The following is a 23,484-nucleotide window of genomic DNA, read 5'->3' on the forward strand; positions in this document are numbered from 1 at the left end:
CAATGGTTAGATCGAAGATTTCGAAGATACTTGGATGCTGCCTGAACTGCTGTGCTCTTCCAGCACCACTAATCCAGAAGCATGTAATTTGTCAATCACTACAGCTTAAGTGACATCATTATCACTTCAAATTAAACAAATGTTTGAAACAGTAAATGATTTACATGCCCTCGTAGAATCACTTGTGGTATTTCAAACCTGTTTAATGATTATTCAGTCTCACCCTCCTCGTGTGTATGTATGTGTATATGTGTGTATATAAAATCAACTTGTCATAGAGGTGTTATTCAACACCTCTGGAGCAGGTAGGACTTGGAATGAAGTGTCCCAGTCCAGAGGTGAGGACATTACCACCACGCTATTTCTCATGTTTACTCATTGATGTGCTTACCTGGCCATTTTGCAGCTATGCGAACCTACTGAACCACATGTTGAGTCTGTGCAAAGACATAACCAGGAATTTTCATCAGGAAAGTTCAAAAGGAACTGTTTCCATTGGCAAGAGGATTGGAAATCAAGGGACACATGTTAAAACAATTGGCAAAAAGAAAGAGATGGAAGATGAGGAGTATTTTATGCCATATGGTGTTGTGATTTGAAACGGAAAGGGAAGCAGAATGAAGATTCGTTTTCTAAAAGGACTTAGAAAAGTGTCTAAAGGGAAAGAAAAAATTGCAGGGGGGAAGAGTGAGAGTGTCGGTCAGTGGGATAGCTGTGTGAACATAGCAGGAGCAAGAGTAGGCCATGTATCTCTGAAACTGCTCCGTGTTCAATCCAATCTGTCTGTCTTATTCCATTCTGATCTTAGCTCCATTTTCTTACCTGTCTTCCTGAACCCTCAGCCTCTTGGCAATCAAAACAAATCTGTCTGACTTCATCTTGAATATAGTCAATGACCTAGACACAGCCTCCACCATTCTCTGAGGCAACAATGTAACACAGGACAAAAGATGCCCTTCAGCCCATCGAGTCTGCACAGCAAAAGGTGGAGTACTATCACAACATTTGAAAGGCATCTGGATGGGTATGTGCGCAGGAAAGGTTTATAGGGATATGGGCCAAATGCTGGCAAATGGAACCAGATTAATTTAGAATACCTATTTGTCATGGTCGAATTGGACCAAAGGGTCTGTTTCCGTGTTGCACAATTCTATGACACTATAATTCGACACTAATTCCATTTTCCAGCCCTAGGCCCATTGCTTTGAATGTTATGATGTTTCAAGTGCTCATTCAAGTGCTTTTTAAAGGCTGTGAGGTTTCCCTCCTCGTTTACTCCCAGCAGATATTGTATTCCAGAACTTGACCAAACTCTGGATGAAACAATCTTTCCTCAAATCCCCCACTTTTTCTGCTTTTTACCTTAATGGTGTGCCCCCCCTTGTTAGATACCCTTCAAATAAGGGCCATAAGTACTTTCAATCCAGCCTTGTCCATGCCTCACAGAATTATAAACGCTGCTGACCCTCGAGATGAAGAAATTCCTACCTGTCACCATCATAAATGGAAGAGTCAGCAAAGGGCCAACTCCCATACCATGTGACCTAAAGAATTAAAGAGAAAAACCTGAAGTAGTATGCCTTTGCTGATATCTGGGCAATGCTTGTTTCAACCTTTCTTGTAATTTCTTTAAAATAATCAGCTCACAATACAAAGTAATGTATGACAAGTCTCTCAGTTTACTAAGCATATGGTCCATCTTCATTCAACTGACCATATTTGTCATGATATTAGATCAATCAGGCATCCAGTGATGCTCAGTACTCCAAAGGTTAGCACTTCAATAAAACTCTTGACCCACAGTCATGTGGCACTTTATCTAGAGACAACAAGCGGGACACATTGGGATGATAGAAGCAAAAACAAAACCCATAATGATCTTAAATAACTGCGGAGAAGATTTACTCCATGCACAACATAAACCAATCTATATTTTACAATTTTACTAAAGGCTCAGTTGGAGACAATCTTTCTTGTGTAGTTATTGAAAGACATGTACATGAAGTACTTTGAAGAGAAAAGTACCTACTTTAATACAGCACAATTCTGAACTGCGAGATATTCGAAAGCACTCTACAATCAATCAGAATCTTGTGATCATTGTTTTAAAATAGGAACTATGGCAGCCTGTTTATACACAGCAAGAACAGCAATTGCCCAGGTAATATGGCATCAGTTGAGAGATAAATATTGACAAAATAGTGGGGGGAGCTCCGTTACTGTTCTTCAAACACTACCATGTTGCATTGAACATTCTTCAGTACGGGAAGGAGTGTTAGCTTAGACACATATCAGTCTGATTTGAATTCCACCCTCTGACTAATGTCTGTGTGAAGTTTACACGTTCTCCCCATGTCTGTCTGGGTTTCCTCTGGGTGCTCTGGTTTCCTTCAAGGATGTGCAGGTTAGGTGGATTAGCCATGTTACATTACCCATAATGTCCAGGGATGTGTAGGTTATGTGGATTAGCCATGGGGTTAATATAGGGTTTCAGGGATAGAGTGAGGGTCGGCTCTGGGTGGGGTGCTCTTCGGAGGATCAGTGTGGACTCAATGGGCCAAATGGCGAGCATCCACATTGTAGGGCTTCTATGAATTTTATGAAGATATTATTCACAAGTCTGTTGAGTGCAAATGCAGAAAAACTCCTTCAACTCCACCTTGCAATCCTGCAAACTCAGACCACCTGTATGAACAAGAGCAGTTGATACATGGGGACGTCACCACCAGCAAGTTTCCCTCCGAGCTACACATTATTCTGAATTGGAAGTCCAGCACTGTTCCTTCAGGGAACACTGGGTCAGAATCCTGGAAGCCCTTCTCTAATTCTGTGTGGAGCCAGACTGCATGGAGCGCAATTGCTCAAGAAGGCAACTCCCCAACACTTTCTCAGGGAGAATTACGGGTCAGCAATAATGGTGACGGAGCCAATAATGCTCATATCCCATGCCACAATTAAGAAAGTTCAAAAGATTGTTATCAATCTCAGTAACAGGGCCTTTCAAAACTCTAGCTTCCTCAAGAAAAAGTTCAGCTCTTCTTTTAAGACGCATTCCCAGTGTGGAATTAACCTAAGTTCTTTAGGCATTTCTGACACTAAAAATGACACCTTTTCAGAACCTTTACTACTCTGCCTGTGACGGTGTGAATGACATTGATCCATCAGTGATAATTTCAAGTAACAGAGGTAGCTGCAGCGATTGTATTCCCAGCTTCTTGATCGAGTCTCCTCTTCTTTCTTTGCACCACTGGACTTTGAAGAAAATGGGACGATATTGGAGAAACCAAACGCAGACTGGGTGACCGTGACCGCATTGCTGAAGGCTCTCCCTCCCGCTGTCAATGGGATTGACAGAGTGAGCACTTGCTATGTCTGCACCCCGTTCAGGAGGCTAGGCAGCAGCACACTTCGCAACACTCAACCCCTCCACCCTGTCCCCGCCCCACGCAACCCACCCCTGCCACCGCCGCTGCCCCCAACTCCCACCCCCAGCCATGCAAAACTGCTGCTGCCTTTGGGGAGTGAGTCTCAAAATACACACACACACACACACACACACACACACCCTTTTGACAGGTTCCACCAGCCCCGTACAGGACAATGACGGAGAGATTATGTGGGGAAGGGGGATTTAGGGTACACCCCTGTGTAGAGCTCCAGTGAAAGTGAGGGGAGAGAGAGAGGGTGGGAGATCAGTCACTTGGAGACAGTGCCTGGGCTCCCATCAATGTCCAGGACTGTTCTCGGCCAGATTTACTTTTAATCAGTGTAAACAAAAGCCGTGATCAGTGGTGGCAACACTTCTTTGATGTAATGTTTCTATTGGGACCTTGAGATATTCTTCAGATAATCTGAAATAATGGATACTTGATATTTGGATAATCGAGGTTTCTCTGTATACACAGGATGTTTGCAAAAGGGCTGTTAGAACCAGGAAACAACTAACTCTAATGTCCATTCAATCTTTGCAGGTAGAGACATTCTATTAGTTTAGGATACTTAGACTTGGCAATTCAGCAATCACTGTGTTCATTCCAATTCTTTGTTAGACTTTGTAGACCAGGGAAATGTGCACCACACATGAACAGGGAAGATCAATAGCTAACTCCCTTGTGCAATAGAACATTCATAGCTGATTCAGGAGAAAAGGGAATGGGAGTTCTTAATGTGTAAATCTGACAAATGATAAAATACTGAAAAATGCTGACCCTTTGTAGTAGTTTTCATAACCATATATCTATGGATGTGTCTGGTTAAGCCTTACATAAATATTAAACATTCTGTTCATTTAATTTCTCAAATGGTGATGAGATGGTGATAACTTGGGGAAAAAAGCAACTTAATGGTCTGAACATAACGACATAATGAAGAAGCAAATGTCTCCTCTCTCTTGTCGGAGCATGTCATTAATAGAAGATGTTTTGGAATTGTCATCATTTCCGCAACTAAAGGTTTGATCAAAGACAGCTTTCCTTTTAACTAAACCAAGCACATATTCATCAGAAACAAAAACAGAAATTGCTGGAAAAGCTTAACAGGGCTGGCAGCATCAGTGGAGAGAAATCAGAGTTTTGGGTCCAGTGGCCTGAACTCATATTCATTAGGGATCACCTGTTCTGTTCCACTGATCTGATGTAGGTCAGATATCATGGGAACAGACTGGTCCTGGATAGCACTGAACTTCAATATTTCTAAAGCTTTCATCTTGCACTTTTCAGGACAAGTGCAAGAGCGCCAAATTTCAAAGACCGCAACTTATTCTACAGGAGGAAAAGCATTAATTTTGTGTGTTGTTAGTGGAGGCATTCCCATGGAGAAAACAACAAGTCTTATCTGGTCCTTGAGCTTCTGGTTAATTTGACAAAGATGCCAGGTTTGAACATATAACTTTTGATGCGTATGAATATATATTGCAATTATTTGTTTAGAATGTTTAAATGTTCAGTTAGTGGCATATGGGTCTGGCCTGTGGCAATGAAGGAATTTAATAATTAACTTTGTAAGTGTTCCTAGGGCCATGATGATTTCCTTAAACAAAATGTCTGTGAGAGATGGTTCTTGGAAACGGATGGGGAATTGTTTACATCAGGTAAGTTTTCAGCAGTGAACAAAGTGAACAATTGTGCACTAGACGTTCAATTTCCTAAAAGTCAAAGTATAGTTATTTTTCTTTTCATTAGGAGAAACACTCATATCTTGGACAAGCTTTTGGGTTTCAGTTTTGAGTTTTTTCAAGATGCTATATTGATTTAGAGATATCAAACAGCATATTCTAAAGAAGGGCAATAGTTATGAAACTGTCAAGCTGTATAATAGTTAAATGAGGAGTTTAGTTCTAAAGTTCCAGACCAGAAGTGTTTGGTTAGAACACTGAAGGAGCTATTGAAATCTTAGCTTATTTGCACAATGATTCAATAAATAGAATATCAGATTCTTGAGTCTGACAATTAAGCCCTATAGATATGATAGAATTGGGAATTCTGTCTGGTGTGAATATTGTATAGAATTGCCGTTATGTTTTACCATATGTTTCAAAATCGTTAAACTTGTGCTCTGTACAAATTGTTTGGTTTAATCTGTTTTATCTTCAACTCTTTTACATAATATTTAAAACCAAATCCGCGCTCTATTGTGTTTGTGTTTCAGTGGGAGCCACCTCATTAAATAAAACAAAACAAAATATGGTCTATCAAGCCAGATTTCAGGTTGGGATCTGACTTATCTAACAATGATAGCAGCTGGGATGGTGACACATTTATTAAGCAGAAATCATCCATGCTAGGAGCTTGACTATTTATCTTAAATGAGTTATTATTGTAGCTGTTAACATACTCAGGATTAATCAATAAGTGCAACTTGATAGGATCAGTGTGAAACAGTTTGTTTAACCCATTATTCTTTTTTTTGAGAATGAACATACAGACTTGTGAAAATAGGGCCATCTTATCCCGATATGTCATGTATTAAACAATTTGAAGAATGTTTGCTTGGAGATTTAAGAAAAACTTGATTAATCAAAAGGTGGTGAGATTGTCAAATTCATTGCAGTGCGCAATAGTTGAAGAAAGTATTGTAGATTAATTTCAGGGAAGCTGGATAAACACAAAGGAGAGAAGCAATTGAAAGTTAAGTTAATTAATATGGGATGGGAGAGAGTGCAGTAAAAACACTGACTTGGTTGTAGCATCCAATTGGCTTGACTTTATAATTTCTCTTGGGTCTTAGGCCTTGCAGAGCTGGTAGTTTTTACATCTAAACAGGAACTTTATTCAATACTCTGAAACGAGGGTTGTGGTAGGATGTTCATGAAGCACATTTGGGATGTTAGCATGAGAAAAATTCCATTAAATTGGCTCTTAGCCAAAAAGAAAGAGTGGGTGGGGGGCAAGGCTTGCTAGGTGGAGGGATATAGTGAGTGGAGCCTGAGGGTGCTGTCAGGAGTAGGTTCTGGTGTGTGTGGGGACTGAAGGAGTTCCTGAGTGGAGTCGAGAGTGGGTGGGATCAAGGGGTTGGCCAGGATCGGGTCTAGGGTGGGGGATACGTCATGTGTTGTTAACTTCTGGGGCACATCCATTCACTGCTGGCTTTCCTCCACAACTTTTTGATTCCCAAGAGGCAGAAGAGATTGCAACCCCCTCTCTAACCCAGGGTGCAGGCAAAACTGGAAAATGAAGCCTTACTCTATCTGTAAGAAAGAGCTCCATTTCCAGAACCCTGGATTGTTCGAAGGAAGCTGAAATGCCTGAGGGCTCGATAAGAAGGAAGTCCCAATGGGAGTGATTTAGTCAGACAGTTTTAGGTCAGAGATACATGATATCTTCCAATTTTTCCTCTCGTTGTTAAACCTAAGCGAGCCAAGGTTACAGAATCACAGGGATTCTGCACATGGAGATGGAGCATTATTTTTTTTTGTCCCTATCATTTCTGACAGTTGGGAGAAAGTGAGGACTGCAGATGCTGGAGATCAGAGCTGACAAATGTGTTGCTGGAAAAGCGCAGCAGGTCAGGCAGCATCCAAGGAACAGGAGAATCGACGTTTCGGGCATAAGCCCTTCTTCAGGAATGAAGAGGGTGTGCCAAGCAGGCTAAGATAAAAGGTAGGGAGGAGGGACTTGGGGGAGGGGCGTTGGGAATACGATAGGTGGAAGGAGGTTAAGGTGAGGGTGATAAGTCGGAGAGGGGGTGGGGGCGGAGAGGTCAAGAAGAAGATTGCAGGTCAAGAAGGCGGTGCTGAATCTGAGGGTTGGGACTGAGAAAAGGTGGGGGGAGGGGAAATGAGGAAGCTGGAGAAATCTGCATTCATCCCTTGTGGTTGGAGGGTTCCTAGTCGGAAAATGAAGCACTCTTCCTCCCGGCGTCGAATTGCCATGGTCTGGCGATGGAGGAGGCCAAGGATCTGTATGTTCTTGGCGGAGTGGGAGGGGGAGTTAGCCTCCTTCTTCAAAGACCGCAATTTCCTCTCAAACATGGTTGATGATGCTCTCCACCGAATCTCCTCCATTTCCTGCTTGTCCGCCCTTGAACCCCGCCCCTCCAATCGCCACCAGGACAGAACTCCACTGGTCCTCACCTACCACCCCACCAATCTCCAGATACATCGTATCATCCTTCGTCATTTCCGCCACCTCCAAACAAACCCCACCACCAAGGATAGATTTCCCTCCCCATCCCTATCAGCGTTCCAGAAAGACCACACCCTCCACGACTCCCTCGTCAGATCCACACCCCCCCACCAACCCAACCTCCACTCCCTGCACCTTCTCCTGCAATTGCAAGAAATGCAAAACTTACGCCCACACCTCCCCCCTCTCTTCCCTCCAAGGCTCCAAGGGATCCTTCCATATCCATCACAAATTCACCTGCACCTCCACACACATCATTTACTGCATCCGCTGCAGCCGATGTGGCCTCCTATACATTGGGGAGACAGGCCGCCTACTTGCGGAACGTTTCAGAGAACACCATGGGACATCCGGACCAACCAACCCAACCACCCCATGGCTCAATACTTCAACTCCCCCTCCCACTCCACCAAGGACATGCAGGTCCTTGGCCTTCTCCATCGCCAGATCATGGCAACACGATGCCTGGAGGAAGAGCGCCTCATCTTCCGCCTAGGAACCCTCCAACCACAAGGGATGAATGCAGATTTCTCCAGCTTTCTCATTTCCCCTCCCCCCACCTTATCTCAGTCCCAAACCTCAGACTCAGCACCGCCTTCTTGACCTGCAATCTTCATCCCGACCTCTCCACCCCCACCCTCTCTCCGGCCTATCACCCTCACCTTAATCTCTTTCCACCTATTGTACTCCCAATGCCCCTCCCCCAAGTCCCTCCTCCCTACCTTTTATCTTAGCCTGCTTGGCACACCCTCCTCATTCCTGAAGAAGGGCTCATGCCTGAAACGTCGATTCTCCTGCTCCTTGGATGCTGCCTGACCTGCTGCGCTTTTCCAGCAACACATTTTTAAGTGCTAACTTCTGATGGTTGCCCAGACATAAACAGGGAAATCAATGCCAATCCTTTTCACTCCTTATTCCTGCGAATTTAAAGAGGTTGCCATGATCAGAAAGGTTTTTCTGTTAACAATACCTAATTTAGAATTGAAACACCCCACTGATCATTCACATTACAATCAGCAAAGATCATTTGAAAGCTAGTTAGATTAATCTATTCCTGCTGACATTACATGGAGCAGCAGATAAACAGTGTCAGAACTAATAGAACAGAAATAGGCTATTCGACCCAACACATTTGTGGTAAACTTCATGTGACACACGAACTTCCTTCTGAAACTCATTGCCTCATTCGTAAGTCAATGTAATGAGTTCAATCTTGGGTGTTCCAGTTGAGAACTGATGGAGACCGGAAGACAGGAAGTCTACACGATTCTGGGATAACAGCAGTACATCTAGACTAAGTTTCCTCTGTCTTCAAGACCCGCCATCTCTGAGACCGGAAAATTCCACAAAACATTTCAGTAATTTAGGAAATGTTAGTGCACAGCAAGTTCCCAAACATAGTAATGTGGCAGTGACTGGATAATAGAACATAGAACATCGAACATTACAGCACAGAACAGGCCCTTCAGCCCTTGATGTTGTGCTGACCTGTGAACTAATCTAAGCCCATCCCCCTACACTATCTAAGGATTGTTTAAATCTCCCTAATGTGGCTGAGTTAACTACATTGGCAGGTAGGGCATTCCACGCCCTTACCACTCCCTGAGTAAAGAAGCTGCCTCTGACATCTGTCTCAAGTCTATCACCCCTCGATTTGTAGCTATGCCCCCTCATACAAACTGACGTCATCATGCAAGGTAAAAGACTTCCACTATCTACCCTATCTGGTCAGCTTGTATGTCTCTATCAAATTCCCTCTTAGCCTTCTTCTTTCCAATGAGAACAGACCCAAATCACTCAGCCTTTCCTCATAAGACCTTCCCTCCAGACCAGGCAACATCCTGGTAAATCTCCTCTGCAACTTTTCCAATGCTTCCACATGCTTCCCATAATAGGGATACCAGAACTGCACACAATATTCCAAGTGCGGCCGTACTAGCATTTTGTGCAGTTTGACATTACGGCTCCAGAACTCAATCTCTCTACCAATAAAATCTAATACATCATATGCCTTCTTAACGGCACTATCAACCTGGGTGGCAAATTTCAGAGAGCTATGTACATGGACGCCAAGATAGAAACAAAGAATTGTAAACAAAGGAAGTAGAGGCAGGAGTAGGCCATTCAGCCCTTCAAGCCTGCTTTCCATCCAATATGATCATGGATGACCATCTGACCAGCATCCTGTTCCTGCTTTCTGCCCATATCCTGTGACCCTTTTAGCCCACAAATCTAACTTTGAGAGATAAGTATTGAATTCCAGGGAGATTTCCTTGCTCCTCTTCAAAATATGATGTGGAGGAGTCAGTGTTGGACAAAGTTAAAAATCACACGACACCAGGTTATAGTCCAGCAGGTTTATTTGGAAGCACTAGTTTTCATGATCCTGTTCCACAGCTATGTGATGAAGGAGCAGTGCTCCGAAAGCTAGTGCTTCCAAATAAACCTGTTGGATTATAACCTTCTTCAAAGCACTGTCACTGGGTCTTTTGCAGCCATCTGAGAGTGCAGGTGCTGTCTCGGTTTTAAGTCGAATTGAAAGAGAAGTTGTTAGGTTCCACAAACTGTTTAATAGCCACTCAGTACTGCTCTGGAACATCAGTCAGAGTTCAGTGTTCATGTTCTGAAGAGGTGCATGAGCCCAAATTCCTGTGACACAACAAGCTGAGCATTCACACAGTGTGTTTGTTCCATTCACAGGATGTGGGAGTCACTGACTAGGCCAGCATTTATTACCCATCCCTAATTGCCCAGAAGACAGTGAAGAGTCAACAACATGGGGCAGCACAGTTGTACGCTGATTAGCACTGGTGCCTCATAGCACCAGGGACCCAGGTTCGATTCCACCCTCGGGCGACTGTCTGTATAGAGTTTGCACATTCTCCCTGTGTCGGCGTGGGTTTACTCTGGGTGCTTCGGTCTCCTCAAAAGATGTGCAATTAGGTGGATTGGCCATGCTAAATCGCCCATAGTGCATTAGTTAGGGTAAATATAGGGTTGGGGAATGGCTCTGAGTGGGTTACTCTTCGGAAGGTCAGTGTGGACTTGCTGGGCCAAGTGGTCTGTTTCCACAAACTGTAGGGAATCTAATCTTAAAAAAAAGTCTTGAAGTTTCACAAATAAGTTGGTTTTGTTTGAGAGCATTGAGTAACCAATTGCAAGGCGCCAACGGGAAAGACAAGCAAGTTGAATGTCTGGCATGCGGCACACACCACTAAATAGCACTGAAATAGATTAGTGCAGATGGCAAACGGGAAAGAAAATAGAGAGCTTGTTTGTCACAAACGTATAGGGCAAATTTGCATTACCCTTGAATTTTAATGAAACAGCTAATGCTAGCTTCTGTAAGAAGTGCCCTGGGGCTGTTGTACTATGGAGCGTCGCATAGCAATCTTTTTAAATGAAAGCCACATCTGAGTCGGATGTTGCTGTAAATCATGTAGCTTTTTATCCATTAGCACCACAGGGAAAAAACATTAAGAAGCTCCGAGCAATACAACGGAAGGGAACACTGGTGAGTATATTTAACTTGCTTCTACAGCCACAGTCCATGAAACATCTTTGAACATCTGTTAGAATCCGAAACACACTAATTTTTCCCCAGAAAATGTTAGACTTTTGTAGTCGGTGTTGGTTTTATTTTGGTGGCTGCATTTAGGATTGGTACCTGCTAAAGCGTCCAAATGTCTCTCTGTGAGTTTAAAAGTGGCAAACAATTTCTTATTGTTGAGCTTGCTCCTTCTTTATTCAGAGGACAGGAGTTAGTAATCATTCTGAAGTTGCTGTTCACATGTCCTCCAGACGCAATTTCTTTCTTTCGTTGTCCCATCAGCACTCACCTTTCACAGGAACAGAGCAAAAGGAGGCCATTTGGCCCTTTGTGTCTACACCGGCCTTCCAAATGAGCAGCTCATTGAGTGCCTTTTGCCTGTGACCCTACACATTCTTCATTTTTCAATGGCAATTCCCTTTTGAAAGTTTTAGTTGGACCTGCCTCCGCCACAGTCTCAGATAGTGAGACCCAGTCCCAAACCAATTGTCGCTTTTCCTTCCATCACTTTGAACTTGCTCCCTCCCATTTTCGCAGTTTTCATGAGTGAGAAGATTTTCTCCCTGCTCACTCCAGCCAGACCTGGAATAGTTTTCAATGCTTGCAGCTTGGCTTCAATTTAATTAGGGTCATGGAGTCACAGAAATGTACGGCACGGACCACCCTCTGCGTGAAAAAGTTGCCCCTTAGGTCTCTTTCCTCTCTCACTCTAAACCTATGTCCCCGAGTTCTGGACTCCCTCACTCTGGGGAAGGGACTTTGTCTATTTATCCTAATCCATGCTCCTCATGATTTTCACCTGGAACTCCTCCCAGCATTATTTTCTTGAAGGAGAAACGTCCCAGATTTTACAATCACTTTCATCTCATTTATCGCCTAGTTGTCGGTTATGAGTATTTCTATAGGTTGGAGGATTTTGAGACCAGGGGGCACATTTTTAAAATGAGAGGAGAGAGAGATTCAAAAAAGAGATGAGAGGTAATTTTTTTTAGCCCAGAGGATGGTTTGTGTGTGGAATGAATTTCCTGAGGAAATGGTGGATGTGGACACAGTTACAATGTTTAAAAGACACTTAGACAAGTACTTGAATAGGAAAGATTTGGAGGGATATGGGCCAGGAAGAGGCAGGTGGGACTAGTTTAGTTTGGGATTATGTTCAGCACAGATGGGTTGTGCCGAAAAGTCTGTTTCTATGCCGTGTATCTCTATGACTCTCTGAGTCAACCGTGTTGCTGTAGATGTGGAGTCACAGGTCGACCAGATCAGGTAAGGATAGCAGGTTTCATTCCCTGAATGGCACTAGTGAACCAGATGGGATTTGGTGACAATCGATTGGCCATAAGTCCAGCTTTTTTTTAATCCATTGAATTCAAATTCTACAATCAGCCGGCACATCCACCTGGCATTCTGGATTGCTAGTCACTCTCTCTTCCTCATCTCTGTCACCTCCTCAAGCCCATAACACTCTGAGATATCAGCTTTCATCCCAGTCCTGATCTTTGTATCCCCCTAAGTTTAATCAGACCAACATTGGCTGTGCCTTCAGCTGGTTTTGTCCCAAAGCACTTGAACTTCCTCCTTAAACATCACAATGTCTGCACTGCTCTCTCTCTCTCGTACCTCATTTAAGATGCTTCTCAAAACTCACCTTTTTTGTAATACCATAATAATGCTGTAACAATCTGTCCTAACACCTTATTAAGTGACTCTGCGCTAAATTCTGTTCAATAGCTGCCCTCTGAAACACTACTGAGGCAATTTATTGCATTAACGGTGTTAGATAATTGAAAGGTTTGGATTATGTGCTATTAGATACAGCAAAGGACCAAACCGGCCGACAGGATGAATCGTCAGAAACTAAATAACCAGAGGACGAGAGTAGAGTTATTATAAAGCCATCATCTTGCTTGCTGTTGTCGGGTGAGTCCATCATGGAATGCTTGATGATTGTATAATTTAATTCTTGACTTGCTGGTCCCTCAAGTTACATTCTGCAACAATAAGACATAAAATACATTCTGCCATCAATTACAGGGCATAGAGGCCAAATTGGTGTTGTTTTCAGATGGTTGAAGATGGGAATGTCAAAGCTGGATGTCAATTTGATGTTCACCACATACAGAGAGGATAAATTAGGAGTGCTTTAACAATATACAGTAAAGCAATGTGCTGCTTGGGGCTTTAAGTAATAGCTTCTGCAGGGGCACTATTGATAAACTGACATTGCACATTGACAACGCAGGACAGGAGATTAAGTACACTTCTGTAGATGGAAGGTGACATTTGCACATTCTAACTATCAAAGCCAAGAAGATACAGACATAAAAAGCAATCATAAAAGTGAGTAAAACCAAAATGAAAATTGAAAAGATATCGAGGCCAAAGCAAATAATGTGCTTGAGCTGTACTTACCCTCTGACGTTCGATTCACAGAATGGGTTGAAGGCAACAGTTTATAATAATGACAGAGAAAAAGATTTATATTTGAGAATGCCCAAGGCAAGCCTGGTATAAATGTACAAATATAAAATAGTCAAACCGAGAGCAAATACGCATGTTGTTGACTTCAAGAAGAAACATATGATAGGGGGCATTTAGTTGAGCGTTTTCCCCTCCACTGATTTGAACTATATTACAATAATGGGCATCCTCCTCTCAGCTTTTCCCTGCCTGGTCTATAATAACAAATATGAGAATATAAACAGTTTTATTATGCTTTTCCATCACACTGAGGAACTTTCTGACCCATATCCAACAACCTGCTCTGAAAACTCAGTTATCACAGTCATGACAAATTTCAAAACAGCAGTCAAGATTGTCCACCACTTTGCAGCCAACAGCATTATAAATAGAACAACCTATTACACTCTTTAAAAACTTCCAACAAATGAATTAAAAATGCCCAAGATCTGTTATAGGAAGGATATTATTAAACTGAAGAGGTTTCAGAAGTGATTCACCAGGATGTTGTTGAGTACAGCAAATATGAGCTGTCAAGAAAATCTCAAAATAAGGCTGGTACCTTTTTCACTGGAGTGTAAGAGGTTGAGATACTTATGGAGGTTTATAAAATAATGTGGAGTATAGATAGGGTCAATGGGAGGTATCTTTTCCATAGGCTGAGGGATTTCAAGTCAAGGGGGCATATTTTTAAGGTGAAAGATTTTTTTAAAAAATGACAGGCAATTTTTTTACACAGAGGGCGGTTCACGTGTAGAATGAACTTCCTGAGGAAGTGATGGATGCGGGCACAATTACAGTGTTTAAAATACACTTGGATAAGTAAATTAATGGGAAAGGTTTGGAGGGATATGGGCCAGGAGCAGGCAGTGGAACTAGTTTAGTTTGGGATTATGGTGGGCATGGGCTGGTTGGACCGAAGGGTCTGCTTCCATGATCAATGATTCTCTCGTGATTTTGATCCACAGCGTCACCAAAAACTAACCATCTCTTCTTTGGTCCAAAGTCCATCTGTTGAAAACCAACCATTTGTTTTTGAGATATTTTGCTTAGAGACAAAGAAAGCAATGAGCAAAAACATTGCCCACTGACAGTGCAATGCATCCAAACTGAATAAACAGTTAGAAGTTTGAAAAATAAGCCATTAAAATGTATTACCAGATTTCAGTGGGGTACAAAGAATTCTCTGGAGGAGGTAGGAGAACAAGACATGGATCCACCTGCAACAAAGCTTGATGCAAAATATTGACTGGATGCTCAAAATCTCTGGAGTGCCAAAAAAATCCTTGTGCCTCAATAGAATCCACTGTGCATGATAAACAAGGCAGCAAAGGGTTACAGACAAGACTGTGTCAAGTTCCTGAATACAGATCTACCTGGTGAACAACTCAGCTCAACATCTCATTAATTCCATCTGGCTATTGTATTGACTGGAACCTGGAGAATTTAAAAGGCCTGAATGATTTGGTTCCTGATGTTGGGATTGGAGTGTCAACATGGCTTGGTTTGCTTTGTTGACCTGATGTGAACGTCAGCAGATATCCAAATGAAGATTTTCAATCACAGTCAGTGTAGGTTTTGAATCCCAGTGACGTGCCAAAAAGATCTGTGAGAGAACACAGAAACTGGAGGAGACAGGTTTTCATATCTGTTCCACCATTCAACTCCATTGTTGTCATTTACCTCACTCCTAATGGATAAGAGTCAGGCTTAAGAGTGCATTAAGTATTTTGATGGGGACTCCTTGGGGTGGGGTCGAAAAGTGTCGAACTGGAAAAGCACAGCAGTTTAGGCAGCATCCAAGGAGCAGGAGGATTGCCATTTCAGGCAAAAGTCCAAAATCAGGAATGTTATGTGGGGTGGGTGGGGGGGGGGGGGGGGGGGGGTGGGGGGGGGGTGGCGGGGGGGGCTCCTCCAGCAAGACTATAAGAACTCAGGAATAGGAAGAGTGCAATCACTGATGGGATTATACCTCTGGTCTCCCAACATCCAGTGGATGATCTCGGAACAAATATGTGGGCAGATCATGTAAACAGAACAGAGTAGTTGTGGGCAATTTTAACTTCCCCTTTATTGACTTGGACTCCCTTAGTGCCAGGGGCCTGGACTGTATGGAATTTGTTCGGTGAGTTTTTTTGAAACAATGTGTAAATAGTTCAATTAGGAAAGGGACCATTCTTGACCTGATAGTGGGAAACGAGCCCAGCCAGGTGATCAGTGGGGGAGTACTTCGGGAACAGTGACCATAATTCAGTAAGTTTTAAGATACTTATGGATAAGGGTCAGAACAGCCCTTGGGTGAAAGTTCTAAATGGCGTATGGTTAACTCCCACAATATTAAGCAGAAACTGGGGAATGTCGATTGGCAGCAGCTGTTTCATCCACATCTGGCAGGTATAAACACCTTAAAGTCCAGTCAATTAAATTTCAGGACCAGCATCTATCATGAAGGATAAAGGAAAAAATAGGGAATGTTGGATGATGGGAGAAATTCAGAGCTTAGTCAATAAAAAGATAGGAGGCATACATAAGGTTTAAGGAACTGAAGACAGACAGAGCCCTTGCAAAATACAAAGAGAGCAGGAAAGAACTCAAATAATGAGTTAGGAGGTCTATAAGGCGCCATGAAATGTCTTTGGCTAACAGGATTAAGGAAAATGCCAAGGTATTTTGTACATCTATAAGGAGCAAAAGGTAACTAGGGAAAGGGTAGGTTCACTGAAGATAAAGGAAGGAATTTATGCATGGAACTGGAGGCTGAAGGACATGGGGCATGGTAAGTATTGCTAAGGGGTTACATGAATATTCTAGTACATTCAAGATAAAAAAAGAGGAGGTATCGGGTGTTTTGAAAAGTATTATGGAAAACAATTCACAAGGGCTTGATGGGATCTATCCCAGAATCGGAATTGAATGGAATTAGATTTATTGCCACATGTATTCAAATGAGTACAGTGAAACGTTTCACCAATTCCAGCGTCACCTGAGAGATTGGTTCTCTTAGGTACAGATTCATCAGTACAAGTTTGTAGGGAAAAAAAATTAAAAACATAAAGAAATAAAAAGTCCTGCTTTACAGATCATAGCAATAAAGTAGAAAATAGAGGCATAAAGTGTTCTGAATAACAGTCCTTTCAACCCAATCCACACTGGCACCGAGCCTCCAGTCCATACTGGCACCAAGCCTCCAGTCCACACTGGCACCGAACCGCCAGTCTACACTAGACTGAGGCTCCAATCCACACTGGCACCAAGCCTCCAGTCTACACTGGCACCGAGCCTCCAGTCTACACTGGCACCGAGCCTCCTGGTAACACTGGCACTGACCCTCCTGGCAACACTGGCATCAAGCCTCCAGTCTACATTGGCACTGAGCCTCCAGTCCACATTGGCACCAAGCATCCAGGCAACACTGGAACTGAGTCTCCAGACCACACTGGCACCAAGCCTCCAGTCTACACTGGCACCGAGCCTCCAGTCTACACTGGCACCGAGCCTCCAGTCTACACTGGCACCGAGCCTCCTGTCTACACTGGCACCAAGCCTCCAGTCTACACTGGTACCAAGCCACCAGTCCTCACTGGCACCAAGCCTCCAGTCCTCACTGGTACCGTGCCTCCAGTCCACCCTGGTACCGGGCCTGCACTTCAGCCTGGCATCGAGCCTCCAGTCCACACTGGCACCAAGCCTCCTGGCAACACTGGCACCGAGCCTCCTGGCAACACTGGCACTGAGCCTCCAGTCTACACTGGTACCAAGCCACCAGTCCTCACTGGCACCGAGCCTCCGGTCCACCCTGGCACCGAGCCTCCTGGCAACAGTGGCACCAAGCCTCCTGGCAACACTGGCATTGAGCCTCCAGTCTACACTGGCACCAAACCTTCAGTCTCCACTGGCACCGAGCCACCAGTCCTCACTGCTACCGTGCCTCCAGTCCACCCTGGTACCGAGCCTGCACTTCAGCCTGGCACCGAGCCTCCAGTCCACACTGGCACCAAGCCTCCAGTCCACACTGGCACTGAGCCACCAGTCCACACTGGCACCATGCCTCCAGTCCACACTTGCACCGTGCCCCTACTCCACACTGGCACCATGCCTCCAGTCCACCCTGGCATGGGCGTCCACAACCCTGGCACCAAGCCTCCAGACCAAGCCTCCAGTCTACACTGGCACTGAGCCTCCAGTCTACACTGGCACTGAGCCTCTATTCTACACTGGCACCAAGCCTCCACTCCTCACTGGCGCCATGCCTCCTGTCTACACTGGCACCATGCCTCCAGTCTACACTGGCAACGAGCCTTTTGGCAACACTGGCACCATGTCTCCAGTCCACACTGGCACCATGCCTCTAGTCCACACTGTCACCGAGCCTCCAGTCCACACTGGCACCGAGCCACCAGTCCACACTGGCACCATGCCTTCAGTCCACACTTGCACCGTGCCCCTACTCCACACTGGCACCAAGCCTCCAGACCACACTGGCACCATGCATCCAGCCCACACTGGCACCGAGCCTCCAGCCCACACTGGCACTGAGCTTCCAGTCCACCCTGGCACTGAGCCTCCAGTCCACACTGGCATTGAGCCTCCAATCCACACTGGCATTGAGCCTCCTGGCAACACTGGCACTGAGCCTCCATTCTACACTGGCACTATGCCTCCAGTCTACACTGGCACCGAGCCTCCTGGCAACACTGGCACTGAGCCTCCATTCTACACTGGCACTATGCCTCCAGTCTACACTGGCACCGAGCCTCCTGGCAACACTGGCACTGAGCCTCCATTCTAGACTGGCACCATTCCTCCAGTCCGCACTGGCACCATGCCTCCAGTCCACACTGGCACCAAGCCTCCTGGCAACACTGGCACTGAGCCTCCATTCTACACTGGCACCAAGTCTCCAGTTCTCACTGGCACCATGCCTCCTGTCTACACTGCCACCAGGCCTCCAGTCTACACTGGCACCAAGCCTCCATTCTACACTGGCACCAAGCCTCCAGTCCACGCTGGCACCATGCCTCCAGTCCACACTGGCACCGAGCCTCCAGTCCACACTGGCACGAGCCTCCATTCTACACTGGCACCAAGCTTCCAGTCCACACTGGCACCGAGCCTCCAGCCCACACTGGCACCGAGCCTCCAACCCACACTGGCACCGTGCCTCCAGTATACCCTGGCACCGTGCCTCCAGTATACCCTGGCACCATGCCTCCAGTCTACACTGGCACCGAGCCTCCAGTCCTCACTGGCACCATGCCTCCAGTCCTCACTGGCACTATGCCTCCAGTCTACACTGGCACTGAGCCTCCAGTCTACACTGGCACTGAGCCTCTATTCTACACTGGCACCAAGCCTCCACTCCTCACTGGCGCCATGCCTCCTGTCTACACTGGCACCATGCCTCCAGTCTACACTGGCAATGAGCCTTTTGGCAACACTGGCACCATGTCTCCAGTCCACACTGGCACCATGCCTCTAGTCCACACTGTCACCGAGCCTCCATTCTACACTGGCACCATGCCTCCAGTCCGCACTGGCACCATGCCTCTAGTCCACACCGGCACCGAGCCTCCATTCTACACCGGCACCGAGCCTCCAGGCCACACTGGCACCAAGCCTCCAGTCAACACTGGCACGAGCCTCCAGTCTGCACTGACACCGAGCTTCCAGTCTGCACTGACACCGAGCTTCCAGTCTGCACTGGCACCGAGGCTCCAGTCCACACTGGCACCATACCTCCAGTCCACACTGGCACCGAGCCTCCAGTCCACACTGGCACCGAGCTTCCAGTCTACACTGGCACCAAGCCTCCAGTCTACTCCAGCACCGAGCCTCCAGTTTACACCGGCACCGAGCCTCCAGTCTACACTGGCACCAAGCCTCCAGTCTACGCTGGGCCTTGATTTCAGACTGGGCCAGGCTTCTCCTTGAGACTTTTGAGGCTGGGACACTGCTCTGAAATCACCTTGCATGTCCACACGGAGAATGCTCCAGGCCGAGATGTCGCCACGCTGGGTCGGACATGCACGGTGTGGAGAGACTGCAATGCTGGGCCAGGAGATGGACATGCCAGGCTGTGGAGAGACTGTAATGCTGGGCCGGGAGATGACATGCCAGGCTGTGGAGAGACTGTAATGCTGGGCCGGGAGATGACATGCCAGGCTGTGGAGAGACGGCCATTCTGGGCCAAGAGACCGCCTCTCTGGATCCACACTGAGATGAAGACTGAGAGTCTGAATCCATGCCAAGGCTGTGAGTTCTCGACATTACTGAGAAAAATGAAAAACAGAAAAATAAAACGCAAAAGTGATAAAAAGAAAAGGCTGAAGTGTTCTACTTCGCCGCCAATTTACAGCACGTGAGGAAATCACTGGGACCTTGTACAAAGTCTTTGGTCTGTTTAATCGCTTACATCTTGGGAGAGGTGCCAGAGGACTGTGAGCAGTCAATATTGTTCCTTTTTTTTAAGAAGGGCTTCAGAGATAATCCAGGAAGTTACCGGCCAGTAAGACTTAAATCAGTGGTAGGGAAAGTATTGAAGAAGATTTCTAAGGGATAGGATTCACTGACTTTTGGAAAAATATAGACTTAGTAGTGATAATATAGCATTGCTTTGTACAGGGGAGATTGTGTCTCACAAAACCATTTGAGTTTTTTGAAGAAGTGAGATGTTTGATGCGGGCATGGCAGTAGATGTTAACCACATAGACTTTAGTAAGGCCTTTGTCAAGGTCCATCATGGCAGGCTGATACAGAAGATGAAGTCACATGGGATCCACAGTGAGCTAGTAAGATGGATACAGAACTGATTTGTTCATAGAAGACAGCGAGTAGTGATGAAGGGTCCATATCCATCTTTTTATATATCTGTAAAAATGCTTCTTTAATGATGCTGTTAAGGCACTTAACACCCACCGTCCCCTCGGAATTTACATTTTTACCCTGGGAAAAAGACTCCAACTCTCCATTCTATCCATGCCCCCCATAATTCTGTCAACTTCGACCTGGTCACCCCTCATCCTTCGATATGCAAGTGTAAATGAACCAAGTTTGTTCAATCTCTCCCTGAGGTTAATACCCAGCTAGTTGCATGCTGCTGTTCTTTCCCTGTAATGCTGCAGTTTCATTTGCTCTGATCCAATGCTGTTTTGAAAGCCATCATTGACTGTGCCCCCCCACCTCCCACCCCCACCCCCACTCCCACTCCCACCCCCCCACCCCCACTCCCTGAAACAGTGCATTCCAGAACCCAGCCACTCGCAGTGTGAAAAGATTTTCCATTCGGCTCTTAGAGTTTTTTTTGCTAATCGCTTTAAATTGGTGCCCTCTGCTCTTGATCTTTCCATTAATAGGAAAGGAATTCACTCAGGATTTAAGATTCGATTCCCTACACTGTGGAAACAGGTCCTTCGGCCTAACCAATCCACACCGACCTTCTGAAGAGTAAACCAACCAATCTCATTTCCTTCTGACTAATGTACCTAATACTATGGCCAATTTACCTGACCTGTACATCTTTGGACTGAGGGAGGAAACCAGAGCACCTAGAGGAAACCCATGCAGACACGGGGAGAATGTGCAAACTCCACACAGACAGTTGCCCGAGGCAGGAATTGAACCTGGAACCCTGGCACCGTGAGGCAGCAGTGCTAACCACTGTGCCACCATGCTGCCCTAATAAAGGAAAGAATATATGCATGGAGCTGGTGGAAGAAGGACATGACCTTTCAATCTCCTCCATCTCAATCCCTCATACTTTTGATCATCGCCATGAACTCTCCTTGTGTTTGCCTCTTCTCTAAGATGGATCACACCAGCCTCTCCAATCTATAAGTATGGGATCCCCTTCTCCGAAACCATTCCCATAAATCCTTGAAGAAAAATTGCAAAATGCTGCGGTTGCTGGAAATCTGAAACAAATATCAAGAATGTCAAGGCACCCATGAAGAGAGATACAGAGTTGGTGTTTCGGGTCCAGTATGATTCTTCAGAACTGGTGTTCAAAATTATGAGGGACTGGACAGACCAGAGAGGAAGAAATTGTTCTTGTGGACAATGCTCAAGAACCAAAGCACAGTTCTGAAGAAAAGACCTTTCTGAAGAAGAAACCGAGGTGGAACAGGACCTGGGTGTTCTTGTACAACACTGGCTGAAACTAAGCATGTAGCTGCAGCAGGTGGGGAAGAAGATAAATGGTATGTTGGCCTTCAATGCAAGAGCTCTTGAGGACAGGAACAGGGATGTGTCACTGCAATTGTACAGGGCCCTTGGTGAGACCACACCTGGAGTATTGTGTACACTTTTAAGGGTGGCATGGTGGCTCAGTGGTTGGCACTGCTGCCTCCCAGTGCCAGGGTTTGATTCCAGCCTTGGACGACAGTCTGTGTGGAGTTTGTATTTTCTCCCCATGTCTGCGTGAGTTTCCTCCGGGGTGCTCTGGTTTCCTCTCACAATCAAAAGATGTGCCGCTTAGGTGAATTGGCCAAACTAAATTGCCCCATAGTGTACAGGTTAGGTGCATTAGTCAGGGGAAATGTAGGGTAATGGGTCTGAGTGGGATAATCTTTGGAGGGGCGGTGTGGACTTGTTGGGCCAAAGGGCCTATTTCTAAACAGGAGGGAATCTAATTCTAATTCTAATTTTAGTCTCCTTATCTGAGGAAGGATGTTCTGGCTATGGAGGGAGTGCAAGAATGGTTTACTGGACTGATCCCTGAGATGGCAAGACTGATATATGAAGAGAGATTGGATTGTTTAGGTCTACATTCACAGAAGTTTGAAAAAATGAAGGGATGTTCTAGAAACCTGTAACTGGACTAGATTGAGTAAATGTAGGAAGGACATTCCCAATGACTCAGGATCTAAGAGTATGGGGTAAAACAATTTAGAGTCATAGAGATGTACAGCATGGAAACAGACTCTTCGGTCCAACCCGTCCATGCCGACCAGATATCCCAACCCAATCTAGTCTCACCTGTCAGTACCCGGCCCATATCCCTCCAAACCCTTCTTATTCATATACCATTCAAGTGCCTCTTAAATGTTACAATTGTACCAGCCTCCACCACTTCCTCTGACAGCTCATTCCATACACATACCACCCTCTGCGTGAAAAAGTTGCCCCTTAGGTCTCTTTTATATCTTTCCCCTCTCATCCTAAACCTATGGCCTCTAGTTCTGGACTCCCCCACTCCAGAGAAAAGACTTTGCCTATATACCCTTTCCATGCTCCTCATAATTTTGTAAACCTCTATAAGGTCACCCCTCAGCCTCCGACGCTCCAGGGAAAACAGCCCCAGCCTGTTTAGCCTCTTCCTATAGCTCAAATCCTCCAACCCTGGCAACATCCTTGTAAATCTTTCCTGAACCCTTTCAAGTATCACAACATCTTTCCAATAGGAAGGAGACCAGAATTGCATGCAATATTCCAACAGTGGCCTAACCAATGTCCTGTACAGCCGCAACATGACCTCCCAACTCCTGTACTCAATAATCTGACTAAGAAAGGAAAGCAGACCAACTGCCTTCTTCACTATCCTATCTACCTGCGACTCAACTTTCAAGGAGCTATGAACCTGCACTCCAAAGTCTCTTTATTCAGCAACACTCCCTCGGACCTTACCATTAAATGTATAAGTGCTGCTAAGATTTGCTTTCCCAAAATGCAGCACCTTGCATTTATCTGAATTAAACTCCATCTGCCACTTCTAAGCCCATTGGCCCATTTGGTCCAGATCCTGTTGTAATCTGAGGTAACCCTCTTCGCTGTCCACTACACCTTCAATTTTGGTGTCAGCTGCAAACTTACTAACTGTACCTCTTATCTCGCATTCAAACCAATTATGTAAATGTC

Source organism: Chiloscyllium punctatum, chromosome 5, assembly GCF_047496795.1.
Source record: "Chiloscyllium punctatum isolate Juve2018m chromosome 5, sChiPun1.3, whole genome shotgun sequence".
Taxonomy (NCBI): Eukaryota; Metazoa; Chordata; class Chondrichthyes; order Orectolobiformes; family Hemiscylliidae; genus Chiloscyllium; species Chiloscyllium punctatum.